This window comes from Zingiber officinale, chromosome 3B (assembly GCF_018446385.1).
Source record: "Zingiber officinale cultivar Zhangliang chromosome 3B, Zo_v1.1, whole genome shotgun sequence".
In the NCBI taxonomy this organism is placed as follows: Eukaryota; Viridiplantae; Streptophyta; class Magnoliopsida; order Zingiberales; family Zingiberaceae; genus Zingiber; species Zingiber officinale.
The window spans coordinates 72,322,312-72,344,687 of record NC_055991.1 but is presented as its reverse complement, the minus strand read 5'-3'; positions in this window follow the sequence as shown (position 1 = coordinate 72,344,687).

Genomic DNA, 22,376 nt, shown 5'->3' with positions numbered 1-22,376 from the left:
CAAAACATCCGTAGACCAGATGGTTGGGCTGAATTCGTTAATACTCGGGTTTGGGTCCGTGATCTTGGGTTCAAAACCCGGCTTCAACATATATTATTTTTTTTTTCTTTTACTTCTTCCTCTTGGTAAAAATACCAAATGAACTCCAAAAATTGCATAAAAATACTCTATAAATTCCTAAAAATCTCTAGAATTTTTATAAAACATTTCTAGATTTTAATAAGGTCTTTTAGAACTCTAAATCATAAATTTTGGGGTGTTACAATTCTCCCTCCCTTATAAAAAGTTCGTCCTCGAACTTAGAATAATTCTGGACATTTCTATCTCATACTGTCCTCATGCTCCTAAGTAACTTCCTCATGCTTCTGGTTTTAAATGACTTCTACTAATGATATTCTTTTGTTCCTTAGTCTCTTAACTTCTCTATCCTTTCTAAACATACTTATGTATATATGAATATAAGAGAAACAAAACTAAAATTGTCTCTATTCTTTCTAAGCATATGTATCAAAACATAGAAAATTAAAACATGAATTTTCTTCTTTCCTAAGCACATATAAGCAGATACTCTATACTGCAAATAATAAAGAAAGCATAAAAAAAATTAAATACTTTCTTACTTGAAGACGGCAAAGATGGTGATGATGTGTGATGCTGGAGAATGGGAACTGCTCTGATACCAACTGTAACGACCACCCTTCTTACTACTACTACTCTCTAAGGATGACCGTTACTTAACTACTAACTCTACTTAACCGGTATGATTAAAAATCACATAGAAACCCTACCGAAAAATTTCGGCAGAGTCTCCCCAGTACCGGTGACCTTAAACTGGCATACATAACATAATATACACAGCCACAGGCGGCTGGAACACATATCAAACACACAAAAGGAATAACATCACCACGGAGTTTAATGAAATCAAATCACGCAAGTAATGAATAGCGGAAACAAAATAAAAACATACAATTAACTAACAGCGGAAGACTAAATGACTCATCTAATACATTCTTAATAAATGGCAATCTTAATAAATTCTTAAACTAAGTCCCAACCAAGGCTTTCATAGTCCTGGCATCACACACCATCCGCGCCACCTTGTAGCCTTCCTTGCTAAATCTTTTCTTTTCCTTTATCTGCAGTAAGAGGAAGTGTAGTCTATAAGCAAAATTTACTTAGTAAGCGCTATCTAACTCACAAAATCACGAATGTGCATGTATACGAAAAGAACTAGAAACTATATGCTCTAAAAAGAAATAAAGCATAAACATAACTGCTCATGTCAAACTAATAGCAAAAAAAGCTAAGGAATCTACTCATGTAATTCTAATAGTTAATCATGCTGCTCATCTAATAGGTAAACATGAAAACTACTCATCTACTAGATAAACATGGTAGAATAAAGAACTAAACTTACTGATTTTTAGAACTATATGAAACTTATTTCATTTGTTCTAACTTAATCTTTAATACTTTATGTTTATGTAAAACTCATTTTACTTGTTCAAAAACTTATACTTATAATACTTCAAAATAATAATCAACTTCTTCTTGGGCCCGACAACTGTGCTTTTACTTTTGTAATGACCCGACCCATTCGGCGGCCCATTTGGGGGCCCATTTGGTGACCCTATGGTCGTCGACCGTCGACCGTCGGCCGAGCCGTTACTACTAGGGACGACTATGGGAGCCCAGCCCAAGGACAGAGAGTCCAACACAGTGCCACTGATAAAAGTAAAATACTTGTTATCTTTTAATACTTCTATATAATGCCTCGGCATTTTCTTTAGCACCTTGTGTGCCAAAATCCTTAAAGTTTTAACTTTGGGATCTACTTAAGGCCTTGGCCTTCTTCTTTCTTTTCTTTATCTTCTTATACTTGTTAATACTTCTAAAAGAATACTTCCTTTAAAAGAAACTGAAATGTTTAAGCAAATTCTAACTTTAAAATGCTCAAACCGAAAATCTACCTACTATGCTAATAGAATTCTACATATTAAGCTCTAAAGATACTAGAAACTGATTGTTTTAGAAGGAAGCCTACTCATGCACATCTAATAACATAAGAAACTAGAAATCTGCTCATGTTATTCCCATAGCAAAGGAACTAGAAATCTAAATCTGCACATGTTCATGTTATTTACTAAATCTAAATAGCAAAAGAACTTGATGAATATATAAATGCACACTTGAATGAATCTGTTCATGCCTACTTCTACTTGAATGAATATAAATGCTCACTTGAATAAATCTGCTCATGTTATTCCAATAGCAAAGGAACTAGATGCAAAAAGGGGACTAAAATTCTGTTAGTCAAATTCTCGCATGAACAAGAAGAGAAATGCATAATCGTTACTAATAAAACATGCATTGAGTTTGTAGCATGCAAAAGCATAGAACCAAAACTAACATAACCCACTAATTTATCTCTTAAACCTCTAGAAATATTTCTTTAAACATACTACTAGACAAATCTGATATACTGATCAGTATACAACCTCTACACTTTGCCCCCCAAATCTCCACAGCATGCTTCAAAAATACAAGGAAGTACCAAATCAATCCGTGAATCAAAACCACACAGGAAAGCAAAACAATCACCAATTCTACACAACCTCTCTCGAATCTGAAACAAAGCGAAGAGAAAACTTGCAACATCCAAATTCTTATAGAAATCTATTAAGAATCCCCAACTGAATCAATAACATCAAGGAAGGCATAAATCAAAATGAGAACTTCACAGGAAAGAACTCAAATCCTTTCTCGTTCCATCATTCGGCAACAACACAGCCCTAGGTTTCATCCAAAGCTTCGGGAACAAGAAAAGGAACAAGAATTAAACTTCGAAGCTATCCTACCGCAGGTGAGTAAGCGACTTACCTTCGTTCCCTTGACTCACAGCCGAAGGAGAAACCTTCTAGTGCTTATAGGGCTCGGAAGATTGAAATTTCCGGCTCCTCTCCGTGCTCTCCGTTTCTCCTCGACGAGAAAAGCTTAAGGAGGTGAAGAAACCCCTCGGAGAACCTCAAGCCGACGCCGGAGAAAACCCTAATCTCGGCTTCGGTTTCGCTCGGGCAAAAATCGCCGCGCACGCGAGAGGAGGAAATCGCGAGCGAGAGAAGAAAGGATTTGGGAGAAATTAGGGCTCGGGAAATTCTTAATCCCTAAGTTCCTTTTATAACTCTGGTATTTCTATTAACTTAAGGTTATTTGGCTGCCAACTCTTTCGCAAAATATCCGTGGAATAATTGGTTGGCTGGATTTTGACCAAGACAAAAAGCCCCGGTTTCAATTCTTGACTGCTACCCCTTTTTCTTCCTTTTATTTCTTTGTTATTAATTCCTATTACTTAAATAAATCTCTTCCTTTATCTGTTCAAGTAACAACTGCTTGCCCAGTTGGTTAGCCGGCATTTAACCGAATGAGAGATCTCGGCTTCGATTCCTCAGCCGCGCACTTTTATTTCCAATTTATTTTACTGTTCCTAACTACTACTTAAATATATATCTCTCCATATATGATTAACAAAACATCCGTAGAACAGATGGTTGGGCTGAGTTCGTTAATACTCGGGTTCGGGTCCGTGATCTTGTGTAACAACCCAATTTTCCCTATTTCAAGTTCTAAAAGTCCATAAAAATATTTGGGAATTCTTTTAAAATATTCTAGAGATTTTTAGGAATTTTTAGAGTATTTTTACGTAATTTTTTGAGGTCGTTTAGTAGGTTTACAAAAAGAAAGAAGTTTTGACAAAAACCGTTGAAGGTGAGACTCGAACCCAAGACCTCCGGCCGAACCCGACCTAACCGGACGCAGCCAACCAACTGGGCTACGCGTGGTTTGTTAATTTGTATGAAGCGGGATATATGTAAGTTATAGTAAAGGGCAAAGTTAGACCTAGGTTATAAAAGGGACATGTTAAGAGGAGAAAGGGTTATTCCCGTGACCTAATCTCGCGATTCCTTTCTCTCTCGCGGCGTCGACTTCCTCTCGGGCAAAAACGTAGCCGCAGCTCGGGCTTCACCTCTGGCGGTCGGACAAGGACACTTCCGTGAGATCTTCTTGGACCCGAGCTTCTCTCGTCGAAGGGAGCACGTGGAAACAAAAGGAGCGCCGAGATTTGAAGCTAGCCGAAACCCTAGAGTCCTATTCTCCGGTTGTAAGTCCAAGAACCGGCAGTAAGTACTACTCACCTGCGGTAGGAGTTGTTTTGGGTTTTCCGTTTTGATTTTTCCTTGCTTCCGAGGCCTAGCATGAACCCTAGACTTAATATTTGGGCTGCACAGCAAGTTGCCCTTTCCTTTCATGAGCATAGCATGTTAAGGTCAAGAAATTGTGTTCTTTGTTCATTTTGAATTCAAAGCATGTTATAAAGATTTTTGGTTTCTTTTAGTTTTCTGCCGTGAGTCTTATAGAAAGAAGATGAATGATTTAGGTTAAGCATGTAGGATTGTATTCCTTCTCTAGGTTCTGTGCCTACTGAATTTCCAGCATTTCAGTAGCAATTTCTGTTTTCCTGTTTTCAGTTGTAGGGAATTAGGAGGTTAGGGACCTTAGAACAGGTTCATAATGCTGCTCATTTTTCCTGCCAATCCGATGAAGCATAATTGGAAATTAGGGTTGTTTTCCAAAAAGGAGTTAAGCTGTGAATTTTGATGTTTATGCTTGTTTTAGCTTTACAGTAAGTTGAATCTGACCTTATGCAAAGAAAATGAATGCAGAATTGGATTATGTTTCCCTATTAGCAAGTGCAGAACCGGATTATACTTTGCCTATTAGCAAGTGCAAACTTAGTCTAGCTTCTTTAAGCATGTGCAGAATTTCACAGCATGTTTAGAAAGTCCAAGTTAGCTTTCTTTTGCTCTATTTTACAGCATGTTTAGAAAGTCCAAGTTAGCTTTCTTTTGCTCTTATCACAGCATGTTTAGATAGTTCAAATTAGTTCTCTTTTGCTCTATTTTGTAGCATGATTAGTAAGATTAGATTTGCTTCTTTTGCTCTATTTTGTAGCATGATTAGTAAGATTAGATTTGCTTCTTTTGCTCTTATCACAGCATGTTTAGAAGGTTCATATTAACTTTCTTTTGCTCTTTTCACAGCATGTTTAGATAGTCCAAATTAGTTCTCTTTTGCTCTATTTTGTAGCATGATTAGTAAGATTAGATTTGCTTCTTTTTGCCTTATTTTGTAGCATGTTTAGAAGGCCCAAAGTTACTTTCTTTTGCCCTATTCTATAGCGTGATTAGTAAGTTCAGATGTGCTTTCTTTTCCTTTATTTACAGCATGTTAGAAGTTCAAATTTTGCTTTTCTCTTGCCTTGTTGATAACATGCTTAGAGAGAGTTCAGATTTACTTTCCTTTATGTTATTTTTATATAGCATGCTTGGTTAGTTGTAATCCTATACTTGTTAGATATATCTATAGGATTCTAATAGGCTCCAATAAAGAATTATAAGAAGCATGAGTAAAGAAAAAGACTAAAGTCTAGTTAAAAAGAGATAACAAGTAAATTAAAGTAAGAGGCTAGTACCCGACTTCCGAGGTTGTCGTTAAATAAATCCAGGTGACCAATTCCGAGGTCTTGGCCCTGGTAAGACCGAGGTCTTTATCCTCATAGGGCTGGAGGCTCGCTACCCCAGTCACTATTAGAGAGCGCGCAAAATAAAGATGGTACTAAGCCTGGGCCCAAAGAAGAAACCAAAAGAAGAAGAAGAAGAAGAAGAAGAAGAAGAAGAAAAGAAAAAGAAAAGAAGAAGAAAGTAAAAGAGAAATTAAAAGATTAATTTCTGGTGTAAAGATATAAGAAAATGAAACAAGTTTATGCTTAGAATCAATAAAAGTTTAGTTCTTTAATTCTAAGCCTACAGTAGTAGTTTCATTACTTTCCTGTCAGTTAGTGAGCATGTTTAGTATTCAGTTTTATTTCTGTATACCATGAGTACATGCAGCTTTGCTTTAGCATTTCAGTTTCAGTATTATTGCATTACTTTTATGCACTTCGAGTTTTGTGAGATAGATTAGTACTTACTAAGCGTTTTCGCTTATAGATCTTTTTTTTCTTTCCTCCTACTGCAGATAAAGGAAAAGCTAAGATATGAAAGGGAGGCGACAGGATGGTGGTGGTGATGAAGGTGTGTGATGTCTGGACTATGGAGATATCCAGAGGGTGCTACCAAACCTGCAGGACCTATTTGATTAGAGTTTATGCTTTAGTTCTTTTCTTTAACACTATTATGAAGTTTGTGAGATTGTAGTTGAGTTTATTTCCGCATATGCATTTAGTCACTTTAATTATTTGTGGAGTGATATAGTTGGTTGTTTTACTGGAGTAGTCCTTTCTTTTACTGTTGTTTTCATAACTGCGTGGTTGTGAAAAATGTGTTCCAGCCGCTTGTGGTTGCGTATATATCTTATGTACTATGGATTTGGTCATCGGTACAGGGGAGACTCTGTCGAAATTTTTCGGTAGGGATTCCTCTAGGGCTGTGATAAATCTAACTGATTCTAATAATAGCGTCAGTGACACTAGTAAGTAGAGTAGTAGTTAGGTAACGGTCGCCCTTAGAGAGTAGTAGTAAGAAGGGTGGTCGTTACAGTTGGTATCAGAGCAGTGTTCCATTCTCCAGCATCACACACACATCGGCATCATCCTCGCCGTCTCCAAGTAAGAAAGTATTTAAATCCTTTCTTTATTCTGCTTTTCTTATTATTAACTGCAGTATAGAGTACTTGTTTTTTGAGTACTAAAGTAAGATAGAAGATTTAGTTTCCCTTTTCTTTATTCATATTTATGTATGATTAGAAGGGTTGGAGAGAGGATACCAAGTCTTTTTCTTTGCATAATTAGACATTAAGAAAAAAGGAGGTCCCCGTACCGTTCGTGCTGAGGACCAAGCTCAAGAGAACGAAGCCCCCAGAGCAACCCAGCCCAATCTTTCTGAAGTGGTTGCTCAGCTCCAGAGACAAGTAGCAGAGCAGCAGCAAGTGATTGCCAATCTGATGGCAAACCAGCCAGCAGTTCCTCCCCCTCCTCCAGCTATCACTGCAGAGGCTCCAGTGGTAATTGAGACTCCACCAGCTACCCAGGGAGCCGTCACAGCACCCCAGAGACCAGAAGCTTATCTTATACAGTGGCTGAAGCTGAAACCAGAGAGCTTCTCAGGCACGACTGAGCCCTGGGATGCCCAGGCTTGGTTTAAAACACTAGAGAGCACTATGGAGCTTCTTGACTGGCCAGAAGTCGAGAAGGTCAAGTGCGCCTCTTTCTGCCTGTCTGGAGATGCTCGTATGTGGTGGGAGAGGATAAAGACCAAGAGAGCAGCCGATCAGATGAGCTGGGCAGATTTTCAGTTAGAGTTCTATGAAGAGTTCTATCACCAACAAGCACTATGAGGAGTTTATAGAGTTCAAGCCAGCCAAGATAGAAGACAAGACAGTAGGGAGCCCGGAGCCCCAGTTAAGTAAGTGCAGAAGAATAGAAAGAAGGTAAGCAAGAGGGGGTTCGGGTGGTCTGTGAATATCCTGAGGTATTCCCAACAGATCTACCTGGACTACCTCCCAATAAATGGGTAGATTTGAGATTGAATTGGTTCCTGGAACCGGTCCAATTTCAAAAGCTCCGTATCGCATGTCTCCAGCAGAGCTGAAGGAGTTACAAGAACAACTACAGCAGTTACTTGACAAAGGCTTCATTCGCCCCAGTCACTCACCTTGGGGAGTTCCTGTGTTGTTCGTTAAGAAGAAAGACGGATCCGTGCTAATGTGCATAGATTTCAGAACGCTGAGCAAAGTAGCAGTTAAGGACAAGTACCCCCTTCCCAGGATCGATGACTTATTTGATCAGTAAAGAGGAGCAACAGTGTTCTCAAAGATAGACCTACGCTCTGGGTACCATCAGCTGAAGGTGAAAGAAAGAGATATACCCAGAACGGCGTTCAGGACCAGCTATGGACACTACGAGTTTGTAGTCATGCCTTTTGGAGTGACTAATGCACTTGCAGTCTTCATGGACTTAATGAACAAAGTGCTCAGAGAATACCTTGACAAATTTGTCATCGGATTCATCGACGACGTTCTAGTCTATTCAAGGACCCCAGAGGAGCAGCACACACTTGAGAATAGTACTGCAGACCCTATAGTAGAAGCAGCTTTATGCTAATTCTCAAAGTGCGAGTTCTGGTTAGATCAAGTGGCATTTCTAGGTCACATAATTTCTAAAGAAGGTATTCAAGTGGACCCAACCAAAATAGAGGCGGTCAACAACTGACATAGACCCAAGAACGCCAAGTAGATCAGAAGCTTTCTTGGTTTAGCTGGGTACTACAGGAAGTTCGTGGAGGACTTTTCCCGGATAGCCTCTCCACTAACAGCCCTCACCAGAAAGAACAAGAGATTCGAATGGTCAGATAAATGTGAGCAGAGTTTCCAAGAGCTAAAGAAGAGATTGATCAGTGCTCCCATTCTGACTGTTCCACATAGCGACAAGAGTTTCGACATCTACAGTGATGCTTCCAAGATGGGCTTAGGAGCTGTACTCATGCAAGAAGGAAAAGTCATAGCTTATGCTTCCAGACAACTCAAAGATTATGAGAAGAACTACCCTACTCATGATCTTGAGTTGGCAGCTGGGGTTTTTGCACTTAAACTCTGGTGACATTATTTGTATGGAGTTCAGTGTAGAATCTTCACAGATCATCAGAGTCTTAAGTACTTCTTCACTCAGAAGGACTTAAACATGAGACAGCGCAGGTGATTGGAGTTAGTCAAAGATTACGACTGTGAAATCCTCTACCACCCAGGCAAAGCTAACAAAGTGACAGATGCACTCAGCAGAAAATCCAGTGCATCCCTGACGTCTTTGTCATCATTAGCCCTGCCACTGCAGAAGAAGTTGTCGGATTTTGGACTTGAAATTATTGAAGGACAACTCTCTGCATTGACCTTAGAGTCCACATTGCTTGAGGAGATACAGAGAAAGCAAAGTAAAGATCCAGACATCCAGAAAATCAAGCAAGGGTTACAGAAAGAAGATAAATCAGAGTTTCGAGTAACAGACAGCGGGATTCTTTATCAGGGGAGTCGCATTTGCGTTCCCAATGATGAAGAACTGAGGAAGAAGATCTTAGAAGAAGCTCACAGCACACCATACTCCATGCATCCTGGTTCTTCCAAGATGTACCAAGATGTGAAACAGAGGTTCTGGTGGCCAGGACTCAAAAGAGACATTGCTAAATATGTCAGTACCTGCTTGACATGCCAGAGAGTCAAAGCAGAACACCAGAGACCAGAAGGAGTTCTTCAGCCTCTTCCAATACCAGAATGGAAATGGGAAGATATATCCATGGACTTCATAACAGGTCTTCCAAGAACCACCAATGGATATGATGCGATATGGGTAATAGTAGACCGATTGACCAAGTCTGCTCACTTCCTAGCCATCAAGGTGTCTCACTCTATAGAGCAGTTGGCCCAGCTATATGTTAAAGAGGTAATCAGACTTCATGGAGTTCCTAAATCTATCATTTCTGATAGAGATGAGCGCTTCACTTCACACTTTTGGGAGTGCGTTCAGAATGCACTAGGCACCAAACTCAAGTTCAGCACATCCATCCTCAGACTGATGGGCAGACAGAACGAGTAAATCAGATTTTAGAAGATATGCTCAGAACTTGTGCGCTGGATTTCAAGGGAAGTTGGTGCAAGTATTTGTGCTTAGCTGAATTCGCCTACAACAATAGCTATCAGGCCACCATCAAGATGGCACCTTATGAGGCTCTATATGGCAGGAAATTCAGATCACCCATATGCTGGCAAGAAGCAGGAGAGAGAAAAGAGATGAAAGTAGAGCTGGGCATTTAGACAGAGCTGATAGACGAGACCACTCAGGTGATCCAGAAAATCAGACAGAGAATTGAGACTGCCCAGAGCAGACAGAAGAGTTATGCTGACACACGCCGTAGGCCATTGGAATTCCAAGTAGGAGATTCAGTTTTCCTCAAGGTCGCTCCTATGAAGGGAGTGATGAGATTAGGCAAGAAGGGCAAATTAAGTCCTCGCTATGTAGGACCTTACTTGATCATAGAGAGGATTGGGAAAGTAGCTTACAAGTTGGACATGCCACAAGACATGTCAGCAATATACAAAGTATTTCATGTCTCCATGCTAAAGAAGTGTCTCTATGACCCGAGCCAAGTGATTCAGTCTCAGTCAGTGCAGATCCAAGAGGATCTTAGTTATAAGAGCAGACCTACACAGATAGTGGACAGAGCAGTCAAGAGATTGAGAAACAAAGAAGTACCACTAGTGAAGGTCATCTGGCAGAACTAGAAGCACGAGGAAATCACTTGGGAGCGAGAGGACAGTATGAGACAGAAGTATCTAGAGCTACTCTAATTTCGAGGACGAACTTTTTATAAGGTATGGGGGATTGTAACAACCTAATTTTCCCTATTTCAAGTTCTAAAAGTCCATAAAAATATTTGGGAATGCTTTTAAAATATTCTAGAGATTTTTAATAATTTTTAGAGTATTTTTACGTAATTTTTGGAGGTCGTTTAGTAGGTTTACAAAAAGAAAGAAGTTTTGACAAAAACCGTTAAAGGTGAGACTTGAACCCAAGACCTACGGCCGAACCCGACCTAACCGGACGCAGCCAACCAACTGGGCTACGCGTGGTTTGTTAATAAGTATGAAGCGGGATATATGTAAGTTATAGTAAAGGGCAAAGTTAGACCTAGGTTATAAAAGGGACAAGTTAAGAGGAGAAAGGATTATTCCCGTGACCTAATCTCGTGATTCCTTTCTCTCTCGCGGCATCGACTTCCTCTCGGGCAAAAACGCAGCCGCAGCTCGGGCTTCGCCACTGGCGGTCGGACAAGGACACTTCCGTGAGATCTTCTTGGACCCGAGCTTCTCTCGTCGAAAGGAGCACGCGGAAACAAAAGGAGCCCCGAGATTTGAAGCTAGCCGAAACCCTAGAGTCCTATTCTCCGGTTGTAAGTCCAAGAACCGGCAGTAAGTACTACTCACCTGCGGTAGGAGTTGTTTCGGGTTTTCCATTTTGATTTTTCCTTGCTTCCGAGGCCTAGCATGAACCCTAGACTTAATATTTGGGCTGCACAGCAAGTTGCCCTTTCCTTTCATGAGCATAGCATGTTAAGGTAAAGAAATTGTGTTCTTTGTTCATTTTGAATTCAAAGCATGTTATAAAGATTTTTGGTTTCTTTTAGTTTTCTGCCGTGAGTCTTATAGAAAGAAGATGAATGATTTAGGTTAAGCATGTAGGATTGTATTCCTTCTCTAGGTTCTGTGCCTACTGAATTTCCAGCATTTCTGTAGCAATTTCTGTTTTCCTATTTTTAGTTGTAGGGAATTAGGAGGTTAGGGACCTTAGAACAGGTTCATAATGTTGCGCATTTTTCCTGCCAATCCGATGAAGCATAATTGGAAATTAGGGTTGTTTTCCAAAAAGGAGTTAAGCTGTGAATTTTGATGTTTATGCTTGTTTTAGCTTTACAGTAAGTTGAATCTGACCTTATGCAAAGAAAATGAATGCAGAATCGGATTATGTTTCCCTATTAGCAAGTGCAGAACCGGATTATACTTTGCCTATTAGCAAGTGCAAACTTAGTCTAGCTTCTTTAAGCATGTGCAGAATTTCACAGCATGTTTAGAAAGTCCAAGTTAGCTTTCTTTTGCTCTATTTTACAGCATGTTTAGAAAGTCCAAGTTAGCTTTCTTTTGCTCTTATCACAGCATGTTTAGATAGTTCAAATTAGTTCTCTTTTGCTCTATTTTGTAGCATGATTAGTAAGATTAGATTTGCTTCTTTTGCTCTATTTTGTAGCATGATTAGTAAGATTAGATTTGCTTCTTTTGCTCTTATCACAGCATGTTTAGAAGGTTCAAATTAACTTTCTTTTGCTCTTATCATAGCAGGTTTAGATAGTCCAAATTAGTTCTCTTTTGCTCTATTTTGTAGCATGATTAGTAAGATTAGATTTGCTTCTTTTTGCCGTATTTTATAGCATGTTTAGAAGGCCCAAAGTTACTTTCTTTTGCCCTATTCTATAGCATGATTAGTAAGTTCAGACGTGCTTTCTTTTCCTTTATTTACAGCATGTTAGAAGTTCAGATTTTGCTTTTCTCTTGCCTTGTTGATAACATGCTTAGAGAGAGTTCAGATTTGCTTTCCTTTATGTTATTTTTATATAGCATGCTTGGTTAGTTGTATCCTATACTTGTTAGATATATCTATAGGATTCTAATAGGCTCCAATAAATAATTATAAGAAGCATGAGTAAAGAAAAAGACTAAAGTCTAGTTAAAAAGAGATAACAAGTAAACTAAAGTAAGAGGCTAGTACCCGACTTCCGAGGTTGTCGTTAAACAAATCCAGGTGACCAATTCCGAGGTCTTGGCCCTGGTAAGACCGAGGTCTTTATCCTCATAGGGCTGGAGGCTCGCTACCCCAGTCACTATTAGAGAGCGCGCAAAACAAAGATGGTACTAAGCCTGGGCCCAAAGAAGAAACCAAAAGAAGAAGAAGAAGAAGAAGAAGAAGAAGAAGAAGAAAAGAAAAAGAAAAGAAGAAGAAAGTAAAAGAGAAATTAAAAGATTAATTTCTGGTGTAAAGATATAAGAAAATGAAACAAGTTTATGCTTAGAATCAATAAAAGTTTAGTTCTTTAATTCTAAGCCTACAGTAGTAGTTTCATTACTTTCCTGTCAGTTAGTGAGCATGTTTAGTATTCAGTTTTATTTCTGTATACCATGAGTACATGCAGCTTTGCTTTAGCATTTCAGTTTCAGTATTATTGCATTACTTTTATGCACTTCGAGTTTTGTGAGATAGATTAGTACTTACTAAGCGTTTTCGCTTATAGATTTTTTTTTCTTTCCTCCTACTGCAGATAAAGGAAAAGCTAAGATATGAAAGGGAGGCGACAGGATGGTGGTGGTGATGAAGGTGTTTGATGTCTGGACTATGGAGAGATCTAGAGGGTGCTACCAAACCTGCAGGACCTATTTGATTAGAGTTTATGCTTTAGTTCTTTTCTTTAACACTATTATGAAGTTTGTGAGATTGTAGTTGAGTTTATTTCCGCATATGCATTTAGTCACTTTAATTATTTGTGGAGTGATATAGTTGGTTGTTTTACTGGAGTAGTCCTTTCTTTTACTGTTGTTTTCATAACCGCGTAGTTGTGAAAAATGTGTTCCAGCCGCCTGTGGTTGCGTATATATCTTATGTACTATGGATTTGGTCACCGGTACAGGGGAGACTCTGTCGAAATTTTTCGGTAGGGATTCCTCTAGGGCTGTGATAAATCTAACTGATTCTAATAATAGCGTCAGTGACACTAGTAAATATAGTAGTAGTTAGGTAACGGTCGCCCTTAGAGAGTAGTAGTAAGAAGGGTGGTCGTTACAGATGATCTCACCTGGTTACCAGGATTCATAAATTCTAATACTTAAGCCTGGAGGTTTAGAGTTCGAATCCTGGGGGAGGAAAAAATCCACTGCCAGGGGTGGAAAGTCTTAGTGAGTAACGGCACGGCCAAGGGTTGTCGGTCGACGACATGAGATGTCGTCAAATGGGCCGACGACATAAGGGCCGACAGTCGACGACCCGAGGGTCGCCAAATGGGCCGCCAAATGGGCCAAGAGGGCCGGGTCGTTACAATAAATCATCTCACTTGGTTACCAGGATTCATAAACTCTAATACTTAAGCCTGGAGGTTTAGAGTTCGAATCCTGGGGGAGGCAAAAATCCACTGCCAGGGGTGGAAAGTCCTAGTGAGTAACAGCACGACCGACGGTCGACGGTCGACGACCCGAGGGTCGCCAAATTGGCCGCCAAATGGGTCGGGTCGTTACATCTTGGGTTCAAAACCCGGCTTCAACATATATTGTTTTTTTTTCCTTTTACTTCTTCCTCTTGGTAAAAATACCAAACGAACTCCAAAAATTGCATAAAAATACTCTATAAATTCCTAATAATCTCTAGAATTTTTATAAAACATTTCTAGATTTTAATAAGGTCTTTTAGAACTCTAAATCATGAAATTTGGGGTGTTACACACAACGCCCGAGGTTAGAAGAGGAATACGGTAGAAGATCAAGAGGTCTTTCTAAAAGGTATAACTAGTGTTTTTTCCTTTCCGCATCATACTAGTTATTTTTCGAAATAATACCAAATACAAGAGGCATGCGATTCTAGTATTTCGAATTTGTTTTCGATGTTGTGTTTTTTTTTGTTTTTCTTTTTCTTGTGATTTGATTGTTCTTTTCGGTTGACCTAAAGTTATTTAAGGAAATTAAATATTAGTTTTCCTTAAAAGGCTTTGTCTAGTCGGTGGTGGTTGCTCCCATATCAAAGAAGGCCATGTACCTCGCCACGTCAGTACTGGAAGCCAATTTTAGAAACTAATATTTAATGAAATTAATAACTTAGGTGATTTGGATCGAACGTGTTAAGTTCCGCAGGAGATCCGAGTCTAAACCTAAAAGAACAAATAGATTAAACTTTGGATCAAACGTGTTAAGTTCCGCAGGCGATCCAAGTTTAATTTAAAAGAACACATGGTAGCTAGGAAAAGGTTCAGACCTTTGTACGAAATTTTTGTACAGTGGAACCATTAGGTTTTCCGAGTAGCAACCAACAATTGGTATCAGAGCTAGGGTTTTGCCTCTGTGTATTTGATATTAGTTTAATTATGCACATGTCATACATAATTTAGGCAGGTTAATAGTAGGATGTGCTAACTTTGTGGATGCAGGATCCAACTATTATGGCTTATAGTTATTATGTGTGTGATTGGACCCTTGGACATGTCAAGGGCATTTTATTGTGTGTGCATGATTGTATTATAAAATACAGCAGGAGCTGTATTTAGTTTTATTAGGATTTTGTTTTTGATCTAGTTACATGTACATTCCTTTTATGAAATATAGGATCGATAGATGTAAATTTTATTTTATGTTTGATCTAGTTTACATGTACATTCCTTCAAGGAATATAGGATCGAAAAATGTAAAATTCTATTTATGTCGTTGATCGAATCTTGCAGGGCGTGGAACCTTTTGAGGACCAGAGGCGCAGCGGAACAAAGAGCAAGATGTTTGCGACAACTAGACCCGGTAGCGGTGGCCAAAGATGGCAGCAGCTAGGGTTGGCGACACACGGAGGACAACAATAGATAAAAGCCATAATAGTTGAAAATTAGTTTTTCTATTTATTGCTTTTTATGTTGTGTTGTGTGTGCTTGTTAGTATGCATGCTAAGTAGGCTAGCATAGTCAAAATTCCTTACTTTAAATAACTAAGTGGGAGAGGGATTTATTTTTAAATAAATTCCACGGTCTCCATTACTAGTTTATAAGTGATGCAACAAGCTTGCGTGTTGGCTCTGAGTGCCTTCCTCCATATCGGATGAGCTTGTTTGCAGATCACTAGCTTAAACTTCCATTTTGGATGACTATAGGAAGTTAATTAAGAGCGTGTGATCTTCCCCATCGGAAAGGGCACAATCTTATTAATGGACTTAGTGTCAAGTAATGGTATACACTTAGGCACGTCTAATAGTATCCTCCCCATCGGAGTCACTGCTATTGTTTGTGTGACAGAAGAAAATCAACTATTAATTTGTCAAATAAATAAGTTGACAAGATAATAAAATTAAAAACTCCTCTTACAAATGTTTGATTTTGTATACGTCCACACTATCGTGGCATACAAAATTCATGGTGTTTGAGGTAATTTTATTTTGTCATAAAGATTTATTGACAAGATAATTAATGGGTAAAACCCTCCTCTTACTAATGTTTAAATTTTGTATACGTCCACACTATCGTGGCATGCAAAATTCACGGTGTTTGAGGTGTTGGTAAATTTAAATAATATTGTTTGAGGAATCAATGTTATTTTAAATTAAAAAAAAAGTTTTGACCAAATATTTGATCAAAGACAGATCAACTATTAATTTTATTCATCATAAAGTAAAGTTGACGAGATAATAAAATTAATGGATAAAATCTCTTTTTTGATTTTGTATACGTCCACACTATCGTGGCATACAAAGTTCATAGGGATTTTAAAAGAATTGATCTTGACCAAATATTTTTGTCATTCTTAGGATTTAAAATGTTTGTCAATCCCCTAGTTGTTATACTATAGAAAAGACTTAGTAGTCCCAATTGTAATGATTGGAAATAGGATGTAACGACCCGCCTTCTGGGCACTAGCTGTTAGGCCTATCGTCACAATAATGCTAAACTATACTGTGCGGAAAACTGATCTAATTAAAGTTTTAGTTGCTAACTGATAACTATTCTTGGTTCTACATGTACTGAAGGATGTAATCTAAAGTATACCTAACATATACTACATCCCCTATGGTCAAGGAGCTGAAATAAACTTTTCCAGCTGTTATCAGACCTCCCAATCGATCCGTTGATCGATTGGAACGTCGGATCGATCCAAGGATCGATTCAGCCGGCTACTATATGCGGGACATGGGTTGGATCGATCCAGAGATCGATCCAGCACGCTACGGTGCTCGGGACGATATTCTAGATCGATCGGCTGATCGATCCAGCTTGACCAATCGATCCAGTGATCGATCCCCGAACCTTCTGTTTACGATAGAAATTGCTGGATCGATCGGAGGATCGATCCAGAAACCTACTGTTCGCGGAGCAAGTTGTCCGATCGATCAGCTGATCGATTGGGACCCCCCAATCAATCCACCGATCGATTGGGGTGTCTGATTTCGCACTGAAACTCTGATTTCAGCACTGGTTCGTGCCAAAACCTCACACTATAACTATCTAATGCATAATAAACATTCCAATAACATAAGACTAGCAATCTAACTTGTTATAGTGCATGGTTCTTTAATTTCTAGCATTGAACAACTTAAAATGCATAAAAAGCAAAATACTAAAAGTTCATATTTCTAAGCTAGAATGTTTAAGTCCCCTAAAGATCTTTGATTCCAGTTCCTGCCACACACACCATCTTTGCATTGCCCTCCAGCTTCCTCTGCTAGTCCATCTTTCCTTTACCTTTATCTGCAGTATAAGAAAAGTAGTATCTATAAGCTAAAAAGCTTAGTAAGAAACCATCTACCTCACAAAAATATGCAACGATGCAAATATGATTTCAAATCATGCTGTTTAAAACATATGCTGGATATACTGAACAAACTAAGCATGGCATGACATAGAAGCATACAATCATGGCATATCTAAAGCTGAGCATAAAGTCATCATGCATATTCACAAGGAAAAACTAAGTTGATACTAAGAACTGAGCTATGCTAATACTGAGCTACTGCTAGAACTGTACTGAATTCACGAACTACTTTATGAAAGGTTGAAAACCATATACATATAATAAGTGAAAATACTAAACATGCTGCTGATGGGCCCGGCAACTGTACGTGCTATGCGCGCATCTCTAACTAGACCCGGGGTTGCAAGTCCCGAATTTAGTAGAGCTACTAGGTTATCTAAACCTAGGGACCGACTATGGGAGCCCAGCCCAATGGATATCTAATCCAGTACAGTGCCAACTGAAAAGTAAAATACTGAGTATAGCTAAACTGTTCTAAATTGCTGTTTCTAGGTTATCTGAACCTAGAGCTAGGTTGTCTGAACCTAGAGGCGACTGTGGGAGCCCACCCATTGGACCGTAGTCCCATATAAGCTAGAATAAACCGATTTACTAATTTAGATGCTTCTAATGCATTCAACTGTGCTAATAAAAATGCCTAAGTTGCATTTTTTTCTAAGCTGGTTATTTAATCGAACACCTAGTGTGCCTTAACTCCCTTCTCTATTAGGGAGACTACCTTTAGGCACCCAACCGCATCTAAACCTCCAAATGAAGGAGAAAAGACGTGTCCAGCCCATCTAAAGGTACTCACTAAATCCCTAAACCCGCGAGGAGGGTTAAATACACCCTATGTGTTGAAGATATACGCATATAACTATACTAATGCACAGAAAATCAAACGGTAGCTATTATACTGCAGGTGAGGGGTTTCTTACCTTGTGTGGTAGATTTCTTACAAATCTAATCGCTAGAAATTCCTGTGGAGATGATTTCTCGACGATTCGCTCGTGTCCACGTGCTCTACTCGCGGAGGGGAACGTCCTTGTGCTGAAATCGTCGCCGGAAAGTGTCCTTGGGGCCCTAGAGAAAGAACCCTAGGTCTTCCTTGGTGTGGCACCGAAAGAAGGAAGAAGGGAAGAGGTGTTCGGTGTGAGGGTTTGGAGAAAGAAGGTGGCGTGGGGTTTTGTGAGGAGAGGGCTGCCGAACCAAATTAAACCAAACCCATCTTAAGTTCTAAATTTATATTAAGTGAATTATTGAACCCAACTCCAATATAAATATAATTGGTTCCTCTTTCTTTCAGCACGGCCCTGCTGGGTTCACCTGTTGTTAAGGCTAACTAAAGGTTTAGCGGACCCGAGAGGTCCCGGGTTCGATTCCCGCTTAAGCCTTTTTATTCTTCTAATTATTTTTGCTACTTCCGCTACTCGGAAAATTCCGGAAAAATATCTAAAAATTCCAGAAAAATCTTAGAATAATTCTAATGCAAGTTTGAGAATTTTCGGGCGTTACATAGGACTTGGACATTAAGGTAGACTGTCTTCTTAGAACTAAGAACAATTTAGGTGTATTTAATTCATTAGTTAAAACATGTCTAGTGGTGCTATCTACCAGAACCTAGAGTGTAGATACAGATGTCATTAATCATGTCCGCAATTCATTGCAGGGTTCCACGAAACCCGACAACTAAATGAAAACTAAAACACCATCCACATGGGCACTACTGCAAAAGTAGCAGCTGTTGCAGTGGGAGAGGTTTATTCTCTAATAGGAATAAAATATGGATTATTAGAAATTATCTTGACATACTAAGTTTAGAAAGAACCTCATTTCAGTTTCTAAACTATTATAGAATAGATATTGTGTCTATTTTGATAACAAAGTTGTTATCAAGAAAAATAGGGAGGTTATCTATTCTGGTATGTTGGTTGACAATTTATAATCCAATAACTCTCACGATGCAACAAATGAAAATTAGTAACACATCTTCTAACTTTAAGAGAAAGTAACCTTCGGAAATGGACCAATTATATCCTTGGCATGTAAGGCTAGGTTATATTAACTTGAGTAGGATTCATTGGTAGCTGATGAACTTTTGGGTTCATTAGTAGTGGAAATCTTTCCAACCTACGAGTCTTACTTGGAAGGAAAAATAACCAAGAAGCTTTTAAGTCTAAGGGGTATGGAGCCAAAGATATGTTGGAATTGGTTCATTCTGATTTGTGTGATCCTATGACTATCTAGGCAAGAGGTAGTATCGAATATTTCATCTATTTTATAGATAACTATTCAAGATACAAATACATTTACTTAATGTGCCGCAAGACTAAGTACTTTGATTAATTCAAAGAGTACAAGGCTGATGCGGAGAAATGTTAAAGTAAAAGTATCAAGTCACTATGGTAAGATCGTAGTGGCAAGTACCTCTAGGGACAATTTAGGAGTCACTTATCAGAAGTCGGGACTCAATCCCAACTAACTACACCTAGTACACCCCAACAGAATGGTGTAGTAGAAAGAAGGTATAAGACTCTTATGGAAATAAGTAGATTGATGATGAATTAATTACCAAATTCGTTTTAAGGATATACACTAGAAACAGAAGTGAACATAATACCTTCCAAAGTCAGAACTCTCTAATCATATAGAATTGCTGAATAGGCGTAAGCCTATTTTGAAGCATATTCGGATTTGGGTAATCCAGCACATATGCTGAAGAGAGACAATGATAAGTTGGATAGGAATTCACTTGTTTGTGGGTTATCCTAGAGAAATGAAAGTAGGTTTATAGTCTTAAAAATCAGAAGGTTATTGCTAGCATCAATGACCGATTTTTAGAGAAAGAACTATGTAATAAACCATGTGCCCATAAGTTAATTTGTTCTTAAGGACATGTCTAATCTAGTACCAACTGTACAAGATGAAATATCATAAGAAACTATAACACGTAGCACAATTGATACACAATTATAGACAGTACATCATCGTAGTGGGAGGGTTGTCAAACAACCAAAAGGATTAATGTTTTGGGAAAGTTTTTGGACTTGATCCCAAATGAACATGAGTCTGATCCCGAAAATATGATGAAGTACTCCAAAATAAAGATGCAACATCTTGGCAAAGAGCAATGAATACAGAATTAGAATATATGTATTCTAATCAAATCTGGAAGCTTGTAGAACCACCAGATGGTGTAAAAGCCATTGGGTGAAAATATGTCTACAATAGGAAAAGATGGATAGACAGGAAGGTGGAAACTTTCAAAGCAAGGCTTGATGAAAAAGGAAAATTTTTCACTGGTAGTCATGCTTAAGTCTATCCGGATTCTTTTATCTATTTAGCAAGTGGATGTCAAGACAGCATTCCTTAATGGAAGTCTTGAAGAAAGCATCCATACAAAGCAACCAGAAGGGTTCATTGCAAAGGGCAAAGAGCATTTTGTGTGCAAGATGAATCAGTCTATGGACTGAGGCAAGGCTTCAAGGTCTTGGAACATCTGGTTTATCAAAGGAATCCTGACCTATGAATTTATTTAGTAATCGGATAAGTCTTGTGTATACAAAAGGTGTGATGGAAACGTGGTGATATTTCTTGTACTATACATAGATAACATTTTTGGTAGTTGGAAACAATATCAAAATGTTGTCAGAAGTAAGGGTATGGTTGTCCAAACAATTCGATATGAGGACTTGGGAGAATGAATATATTCTTGGGATCAAAGTAATAAGGGATCGCAAGAAAAGAATATTTTAATTATCCCAAGCTTCATATATCGAAAAAAAAAATCCTTGCTCATTTTAAGCATGCAAAACTCCAAGAAAGGTTTCTTATCTTTTTATCATGGAGTAACTTTATCTAAAGAAATGTCTCCGTAGACATCAAAGGAGATAAAGGACATAAAGGTAGTTCCTTATGCTTCGGCTGTGGGAAGCCTAATGTATGCAATGCTGTGTACGAGACTGGATCAAAGCAACTCTGGACAAGGACATTGATCTGCGGTAAAGCATATATTAAAGTACCTTAGAGGCACTAGAGATTATATGCTAGCTTATAAGGCAGATAATTTGTTCCCTGTGAGTTGCATGGATTTTAACATCCAATCGGAAAGGGACAATAGTAAGTCAACCTCGGGGTTTTGTGTGTTACTTTAGGAGGTAAAGTCATAACTATGGAAGAGTGATAAGCATAGGTGTTTTTCTGGACTTCACCATAGAAGCTGAGTATATGGCAAACCTCTGAGGTAGTTATAAAAGCTGAATGACTCAATGACCTCAAGATAGACTTAGATTTAATTTCTGGTTTGTCCAAAAATTATTACAATTTATTGCAATAATATTGGTGCAGTAGCAAACTCGAAGAAACCATAAGTCTATAAGGCATGTAAACACAATAGAGCGTAAGTACCACCCAATACGAGAAATCATATAAACGAGGAGAAGTTGTTGCCGCCTAGATTGCATCAGGTGATGACCTATATATTCTTTCACTAAGGTCCTTAAGGCAAGAGCTTTTGATGGGCATGTTGAAGGGTTGGGAATCAGATGTATGGCAGCAGATATAGCAGCTTAGTCTTTTAGTATAAGTGGGAGATTGTTAGGATGTATACTAAAAGCCTAGCTTTTGGTATAAACATTTATCTAGAAATAAGAATCACATTGGTCAAATGTCTACATTTACGATAAATGTAGTTGCTCAATTAATTTATATTGTAGATAACATGGTGTGTGGTGTCACACACAGAAGATCATGTTATCGGTTCCTTATAAATTATAAACAGTAGCTCACGACCAAGATGGAAAGGAACAAACCATTGGAAGGTCGTAGTGTAATTAGGTGTTAGTTTATCTTAACTATATAATTACAATAGTACACTTAGAGTGTATTGAGTAGAACCATTTGAGGTCGTTCCTTTTATACTGACTTTATGAAGGAACAAAGACCTCAGTTATTATGGAAGTGTGTGCTCTTAATCCTAATATAATAACAAGCACATATATTTGATATTTATTTCTTTAATTTATCAATGGGTGAGATTTAGTTCGATAAATCAATAAGCGCGATAAGTTGGGAAATGATATCACTTATAGTGTGTGTTGTTGATTATAGAAGGAAACTGTGTCGTAGTAATCTAAGTTGAGAATGTCCCCAAGAGGAGCTCATAAGGATTGTCATGTTAAACCCTTCAGGTGGACTTAGTCCGACATGACGATGAAGTTGAGTGGTACTACTCTTAAAGCTAGATATTAATTAAGTGA